A 9,158-nucleotide genomic window follows, 5' to 3' on the forward strand; every position below is an offset into this window, starting at 1 on the left:
TGAAGAGCGGCTGGGCGCCTGCCTCGGGGCTTGGACCTCGGGAAAGCAACACCGAACTTCCCAGAACTTCTAGCAGAGGGGGAAAAGGAAAGAACCCGGAATTACCGGAAAGAAAAAAATCAACAGTGGGTGGGGAGACGCATGTGCAGAAAGAACTTCCCGCCCCCTGCCCCAAACCATCTGGTTCCAAGGTCTGTGCCTCAACGAAGACTACAATTCCCACAATGCACGGCGCACAGAGCCACCTGGACCTGGTTGGGATTGGCCCTGGGATTCTGACCAGTACCACACCTCAGGTCCCAGAATTGCATGGAGGTCTGCAGATCTTGCTCTCTTGGCAGTGGGAGCAAAGGCGAGTTTCTTCCTGAAAATTATTGTGTGGCTCCTGAAATATTCAACGACTAACCCGAAGATGGAAATGTGTTAGGAGCATTGCATAAGTTGGCTTTTTAATTCTTAGTTCTAATCATGCAATTGAGGTGATGAGACTGCGTTGTTATTTTCAGTTTTGTTCAGCTCTTATGTTCTCCTGAATATAAATTACATCTCCGTTTTGCCTTCAGTTTTTTAATATCTCTCGTCTCACTTTAAAATGGTATTCGCAGCCCCTAACATTTTCCACTGCTGTAATGTAGACGTTGAAATAAAATAGGTAGATAGGCAGCATAATCCTTTTCTCAATTTAGATTTCTCAAAATCAATTTCCCTGAAACTCCCAAATTCCACCTATGAAAGCTTAAGGAGTTTTTGGTTGTTTGTTTCTGAATTTTGTCTTTCCGCTTAGACATTTTTATTTTCTTTTCCTTTTTTTGGTGTTGGTCCTGTGGCTTGAACTCAGACCTTGGGCACCATGTGTGAGTTTTTTTCTGTGCTCCATTTACCAGTTCTTTAATAGTTTCTTCAGCTAATTTGTGACACGTTCCCTCACAGGACTTTCTTAGACCATGGATCATCACCTCCCTTGCTCTTCAAAGAGATGGTGTTTTGGGGGATCAGGAAGAGTGTGGGTTTGGGTAGAAGAGTGAAGTTTAGGGTAGGTCTGTTTTGATGTGAAGTTTAACCATTTCCCCCATCCAGTCTGTTCTTGTGTTTCAATCTTTGTTTTGAATTCCTATCTCTTCTGTGATCCTAAATGTTCCTTCCTCTTGGTAACTCAAGGCTGCATACCTAGGAAACCTCAGACTGGTCTTCCCAGAACTTATCCATTAGACTGTGGAATACATCTGTTGTCTCCTTCCCTCATATGTGAGATCCTATTCGTGTCTCTTAAAGGTTTACTGTGATATTTGCTGAACCTGTTCATTGGTTCCGGCAAGGTTTAGGGAGGGAAACTTTCGTGCCTACTATTCAGTCCTCCAGTGTGTGGGTTCTCCAGGACTCTTCAGTGGACCTCAGTTATTCCTCATGAAAGTGGAGATCATAGAACATAGATGGGTATATAGACTTCAACGAAGCGCACATATATAAATATACAGAAAAACCCAATAAATATATTCTGTAAAAGTCAATAGGTTCAGAGGCAAGGAGAAAAGGATCAAGTAAAAACTGGAGTGATTCCAAGACTAGGTTTGACGTGTACTTTTCATTGTTCAAGATTACATTTCTCATCAATTTCTCTTTTATTCTCTTTCTTTTTTTCCTTTATTTTCCTTTACCATTCCTAGGACTTCAACTCAGGGCCTAGGCACTGTCTGTGAGCTGCTTTAGTTCAAGACTAGCACCTTACTATTTTAAGTCATAGCAGTGCTTTCTGCTTTTTCTGTGGATGTGGTACTGAGGAATTGAACCCAGGGCTTCATGCATGCTAAGCAAGCACCCTAACTCTAGCCACAGTCCCAACCCATATATGTATTTTTCATTTCTTTAAAGCAGTATAAATAGTCTTGACTTCCTACATTAAATTAAAATTGTTCATTGCTCACATATATGTCCAATTATTTTTATACAAATATTATATCCTGTTTGTGCATTGTATTCCACTAGTGACTATAATAACTTTCAGTGTATCCTTGTGATTTTCTAATTAAAAATAATATCAGCTTTGGGAGTCAGTGGCTGCTACCTGTCATCCTAGCTACTCAGCAGTCTGACTTCAGAGCCTTGGTCTTGGAAGACAGCCTGGGCATGGAAGTATATGGGAGCCTTATTGCCAGTTAACCATCAGAAAGCCAGAAGTAGAGCTGCAGCTCTAGTGGTAGAGCTCTACATTGAGTGAAAAGGCACAGAGACAGCACATAGTCCCTGAGTTAAAGCCCCAGGATGGCACAAATAGAAAGTTAATGTTACCTGCACATAAAGATAATAACACCCCTTCTATGTGAAGTCTTTTGAGGAACCTCCATACTGCTTTCCAAAGTGGTTGAACAAGTTTACATTCCCACCAACAATGAAGTAAGGTTCCTTTCTGTCCACATCCCCTCCAGCATCTGTTGTTGTTAGACTTCTTGATTTTTGCCGTTCTAACTGGAGTGAGGTGATATCTCAATGTTGTTTTGATTTGCATTTCTTTTATGGCTAGGGATGTTGAACATTTCTTCATTTGTCTATTGGCCATCCTTCTTTCTTCTTCAGAGAAGTTTCTCTTTAAGTCTTTCGCCCACTTATTTATTGGGCAGTTGTTTCTTTGAGGATTTGTTGTTGGGTGGTTTAATTTTTTGGGTTCCAAGTATATTTTAGATATGAGACCCTTGTCCGTTGTATGGCTAGTAAAGATCTTCTCCCAATCTGTGGGCTTTCTATTGGTCTTGCTAGCTATGTCATTTGCCCTGCAGAAGCTCTGCAACTTTATGCAATCCCATTTGTCCAACCTTTCTTTGATTTGTTGTGTTTCCGGGTCTCTATTCAGAAAATTTCGGCCTGAGCCAAGGAGACCTAGGGTTTCTCCTATTCTATCCTGTAATGTTTTCAGAGTGTCTGCTTTGAGTTCAAGGTCTTTGATCCATTTGGAGTTGATTCTGGTGCAGGGTGATATATAAGGATCTAGCTTAAGTTTTCTACATGTAGTTAACCAATTTTGCCAGCACCATTTACTGAAGAGGTTGTCTTTCTTCCATTCTATTGTTTTAGCTCCCTTATCGAAGATTAGATGGCTATAGTTCTGTACGTTCATTTCTGGGTTTTCAATTCTATTCCATTGGTCCTGAGGTCTGTTCTTATGCCAATACCAAGCTGTTTTGATTACTATGGCTTTATAGTAGAGTTTGAAATTTGGTATAGATATTCCTCCAGCAGTGTTTTTTCCATTGAGGAGCGTTTTTGCTATTTGGGGTCTTTTATTGTTCCATATGAATTTTTGGATTGCCTCTTCTATTTCCTTGAAGAATGAGGTTGGAGTTTTGATAGGTATTGCATTGAATTTGTAGATAGCCTTGGGAAGTATTGCCATTTTCACAATGTTAATCTTTCCAATCCAGGAGCATGGGAGTTTTTGCCATTTTTTAAGTTTTGTGTTGACTTCCTTTTTTAAGATTTTAACGTTTTCATCATAGAGGTCCTTCACTTCTTTAGTTAAGTTAATTCCTAGGTATTTTATTTTTGGTGGGGCTATTACAAATGGAGTTGCTTTTCTAATTTCAGCCACACTTTTCTCATTGTTGGCATACAGAAAAGCCATTGATTTTTGGGGGTTAATTTTATAACCTGCTACTTTGCCAAAGTTTTGAATCAGCTTGAGTAATTTGGGAGTGAAGTCTATGGGATTCTTTAAATACAAGATCATGTCATCTGCAAAGAGGGAGAGTTTTATTTCTTCTTTCCCTATTTGGATCCCCTTTATGTCTGCATCTTGTCTTATTGCTGTAGCTAGGCATTCTAATACTAGATTGAAGAGAAGTGGAGAGAGTGTGTATCCTTGTCTTGTTCCTGAGTTAAGAGGAAATGGCTTTAGTTTTTCACCATTGAGTATAATGCTGGCTGTAGGTTTGTCATATACAGCCTTTATTGTATTGAGGAATGTCTCATGGATTCCTAATTTTTCCAAAACCTTCATCATAAAGGGGTGTTGGATCTTGTCGAATGCTTTTTCTGCATCTATTGAGATAACCATGTGGTTCTTATTCTTGCTCCTTTTGATGTACTGAATAATATTAATTGATTTGCGTATATTGAACCAGTTTTGCATCCCTGAAATGAATCCTGTTTGATTGTGGTGTGTGACTTTTTTGGATGTTTTTTTTGTTGATGTCGATTGGCCAAAATTTTGTTGAGAAGTTTTGCAACAATATTCATCAAAGAAATCAGTCTCTAGTTCTCTTTCTTTGAAGAGTCCCTGCCTGGTTTTGGGATGAGGGTTATGATGGCTTCATAGAATGTGTTGGGTAGTGAGCTTTCTCTTTCAATTTCATTGAAGAGTTGGAGGAGTATTGGTGTGAGCTCTGCTTTGAAGGCCTTGTAAAATTTGTGGAATGATATTTTTGTGTGTGCTTGGCTTACAGTGCTTGGACGCTGTCCTTGAGCTTTTTTTTTTTTGGTCAAGACTAGTGCTCTACTCGTTAAGTCATAGCTCAACATTCACCTTTTTTGATTGTTTTGTATCCTTTCATAATCAACTGGAGATATGAGACTTTTAGGCTTTTCTAATAGGGATAATTTGGAACTATTATCCTCAGATCCTAGCCTCCGGAGTAGTTAGGATGACCGGCATGAGTCACCAGCAACTGGCTGACTGAACATTTGTAAAAAATAACTTGGATATGTTATTTTACACACACACACACACACACAAACAGACACAGGTACATATGATAGTGTCCTGAAGGATTGCAGTTACATGAGCAAGGTAATGAGTCCATTTCTTAATGAGCATTTGTTACCCCCTCATTTGTTTTTCCCCTACCATCCCTTTACTCCTCACCTCCCCAAGGCTTCCTGCCCACCAAAATTGTAAAGTTCCTTTTCAACATAGTTCCTTGTACATGAGATTGTTACAATGTGTCATCCTGTATCCTTATTTCAGCATTTTGTTACTTCCCTTCCCCTCCTCAATTAGAAAAAGCTATATACAAGTTGCAAGAAACCGGAATCCAAGAGAGTGACAACAAGGTTTATGCTATGGCAGAAGAACATACAAAGAAACAAAAAATATCATATAATACATTATAAGCCCATCAAAAACAACAGCAAGAAAAATAAAATTTCTTCTTTCCCTTCTTGGGCTTCATTTTGCTTAGCATCAGCTTATATGGTCATATGTACATAGCTTTTGACCTCTTCTCCTTGTCCTAGACATGGACTAGTTATTGCAGATAAGGGAAACTACTTTTTCCCTTACATTTAATTAGTGTATATTTGTTGAACAGAGGAAGTTCATTGTGTATTTCCATTATGTATGTGAATGGACACTCATTCTATTCCTTTAACAACCAGTGGGGTGGGAAGGCCACACCCCCTGGTGATGCCATTGCCCAAGGGTCTGGGCCACTGAAAGGGGCAGGGTGTCCATCAGGGTTGTGAGTGGGTGGTTTGGGGGAGGAGGGTGAGTGGCAGATGAAAGTGTTGGAGGCGGGAAGGGGACACTGCCTATATATAGCCTGCATATTCCCATGAGGAGGGGTGGAGATTGAGATGGCATAGAAAAGGACAGTAAGAGGAGCCTATTGCAGCAGATCAGGGCCTGATCAGGCAGCAGATCTGAGGCTCCAGGCCTCTGGAGAGGCCAGTGGCAAGGCATAAGACCTGCAAAGAGGCCTTAGTTGAGTGGAGAGGCCTGCAGAGAAGGAAGAAGGAAGCAAAAGGAAAAGCCTTCCCCTTTGGAGCTTGGCAGCTTTGGAACATTGGAGCTTTGGAGATTTTCAGACTGACTAATAGGAGGTTTGCAGTCCAACTAGTAAAGGTAGGAGCTGCCCATTGGAGGCTTGGAGGTTGAGGCTGCTCTTGGTTCTGGGTACCCAGCCATGCACAAGATAGTCGCAGGCCTCCTTTCTGGTGTAAGTAGTGTAAATAACGTTCCTTTGTCACCTTTAACTGTGCTTGGATAGATTGTCATGACATTCCCTTCCTCATCCCCTTTCTGAAAACAATATGAACACATTCCATTGTTACATTTGCACAAACATATATAAGGATTGTTTCATCATTCGGGCCTCTTTATCCTATCTTCCCTGCTCCTACTGCTACTCCTATCCTCATCAGAAACTATTATGTTAGTGTTACTTGTTTATTCTTTTTAATTTTTACTATAATGGTGATGTACAAACGCATCACAGTTCAATAGTCATGCATTGAGAACATTACTTTTTGAACTGTGTAATTTTTTGTTTTTTATATTTTTGTTAGTTGCGCAAATTTGTTTCACCTAGGGACAGAGCCCACCCCAAAAAGTTGTTAATAAAGAAGCAACATGATTGAGAATATTCCTACACTGACCAGTCAGGGCCGCAGCACAGTCTTGCGAGCTGAAACTGGGACCTGGAGCAGCCAGATTCTTTGTTTTTAAAGGCAAAATCCATGAGGTCGAACCTGGTCACTTGCAGGTGACCAATGGGATAGTAACACACGAAGGATTGTACAGTCCTACCAGACCACAAACAGGTGGCCAACAGCCGGAGTTTACCATAAGCATGTGCAAAACACAGGGTTACCTGAAGCACCTGGTGTCAGTAGTTGGAGCCAGATTACAATGTATCTGTCTCAAGGGTGAGACTTTAAGTCAACAATCAGTGGTCGGTTAGGTTGTTAAAGGGAGGGGTACCAGATGCATTTTTTTAATTCTGGGAATTAGGTCCATCAAGGCTAAAATCCCTAAAACAAAGGCAAAGCTCAAAATGGAATCATACCAGCTGGGGCCTCATCTCAGGGTCCACTTCAATATTACAATTTTGGTTTAAGAATGTGATTGTACAATATGCATATGCATATCCCTTAGGACCCCATTCCATTCCTTTATAGAAGACAAAAAACATAATATTTACCTGTAATAACCTAATTTATTTTGAATAACAAGTCGCTATATAGTTACATTCTTTTAGCAGTAAATGCTGTATTATCTCGTTTGTAGCTGAATAAGGGCCCAATGAATATGCATATTACATTTTCTTTTTATTTATCCTGAAGGTGTTTATGTTGCTGTTTATCCAGCGATAACTAGGAATACAAATCTGGTAGGCAGAAAGAGGGCTACACCATGTGGGCATACACAAAGCTTATTGAAATAGCACATGCTTGCATACAGTATACAGGCAGGAAAGTAAATCTTCACACAAGGGCAAGAAAGTCAATCTTAAACAGTTTAAGCAGAATACAGATGATGAGAATTTACTTTAAGTCAGTTAGCAGAAAGAATTAATCCTTGACAACAAAGGTGAGGTAACTCTAGTGATCAAAGATTACTGAGAGTAAGCAAGGCACAGATGACCTACGTTAGACACACAAAGGGAGTCTAGAGGCCTTGTTCTATGGGATGAATAGGCGGGGCAAAACCTTCACTTTAGACTTGATGCTTGGCGTGGGACTTTTGCCCTGACTTGGAAGGGGCGTTCCCCTTTTCTGTGCCCAAGGGAATGCATGCGGGCATATTGCATCCTCATGGCACCCAGGACCTCAGATGGGGGTCACAAACGTTCATGCTTTCAAGAGTTGTTAATACAATATCTCTTGATCAATGTCACTCAGGTCGACATACTCATTCATCCCTCCCCTACTTATCCTTTGGCTTTTCTTAATTTTGTAAGGTATACATTGGATTTCAGACTGCATTTTCCTCTTCTTTTATTGTCTTTCTCTTTAACCCAACTGCATGCTTTTCAAGTACCCACCTCCTGGTACAAATTTTGCAAATCTGATTCCCACCAACTTTTGTACCTACTCTACTTAATTTTTGTCAGTTAGTCCTTCTGCCTACTAAGAGGAGAAGTATCATAATACCGTAATACAAAGATGGAAGTTGAGTTGTAGTTCTTTGCATTATAGTGATTGATACAAGCTGAGATATCTTTTTTTTTTTTTTTGGGTCCGGTCATGGGGCCTGAACTCTGGGCCTGGGCGCTGTCCCTCAGCTCTTCAGCTCAAGGCTAGCGCTCTACCACTTGAGCCACAGCACCACTTCCAGCTTTTTTCTTTTTGCTTATGTGGTGCTGAGGAATCGAACCCAGGGCCTCAGGCATGCAAGGCAAGCGCTCTACCACTGAGCCACCTTCCCAGCCCTAAGCTGAGATATCTTAATCCTTAATTATGTAATTTTTTAAACTGTGGTACAGAGGTCAGGCACATATTCCTGAATTCAAGAAATAAGAACCCACTCATTTAATCATGGAAAAAACAGACCCCTTTTACTTGGGATTTCATTAAATATTCCAGAGTTTCAATCATTTCCACATTCTTTAACATCTTCACAGACTACCCTGTCTTTAGCTGACCGTGTAGATTACGGTATACTGAGGCAAGTTGACTGTTTTTGTAATTCACTAACACTGAGACTCAGGCATAGTTAAAAAACCCTTTGGACCTCTCATATCCCTTCTATACAATGGCAGAAATAAATCCATGCCTCTGTAATGTGGAGATTGATAGTTCTGACATGATAGCATTGTTAGCAGAAGGGAAGGATATCATATAGAAACTGCCTAGATCTTGGTATATGTAAGCCACATTTTCTTTGTCTATTCATCAACGGTAGTTCTTCCAGACTGCTTCCAGTTTGGCTCTTGGGTAAAGGGGTACAATTAAGATGGGTGTAATATAACCCTGTGCTCTCCTGACAAATTCCTTCAGAGTTCCAGAAGGATGGTGGAGAAGCTGGAGGCTAATCAAGCTCTCCTATAGAAAGCAGTTTCAATGTTCCAGCGAACAGTCCTAAGTCAGAGAATCACACCAAGTGTGCCATGACATTACAGAGAGTTAGTCCAGAGAGGGAAAATACAGGCAAGGAGACAGATCTGAGAACTGGCAAGCATCCGTGGCTGTGGCTGTGGTGGCGGCAGCAGTGGTGGTCCTAGCCGCCATACTTGCAACATTGAGAGTCTGGGACAAAGGTGTCAAACCCAGCAGATGAGCGGATTCTACTCAACACCAGCAAGAACTGACAAGGAGCAGACATCTACATCCTGCAGTTTGCAGACCAGAGATGACCCAGGAACCAAGACTCCAGTGTGAGTAGAAGCCTGACATTCTCACTCCTTTTCAGGGAGCAGAGGAGGGAAGGCCACCCCTCCCCATCCACTACT

The sequence above is a fragment of the Dipodomys merriami genome, unplaced genomic scaffold, assembly GCF_024711535.1.
Source record: "Dipodomys merriami isolate MVZ:Mamm:240054 unplaced genomic scaffold, mDipMer1.0.p SCAF_458, whole genome shotgun sequence".
NCBI lineage: Eukaryota > Metazoa > Chordata > Mammalia > Rodentia > Heteromyidae > Dipodomys > Dipodomys merriami.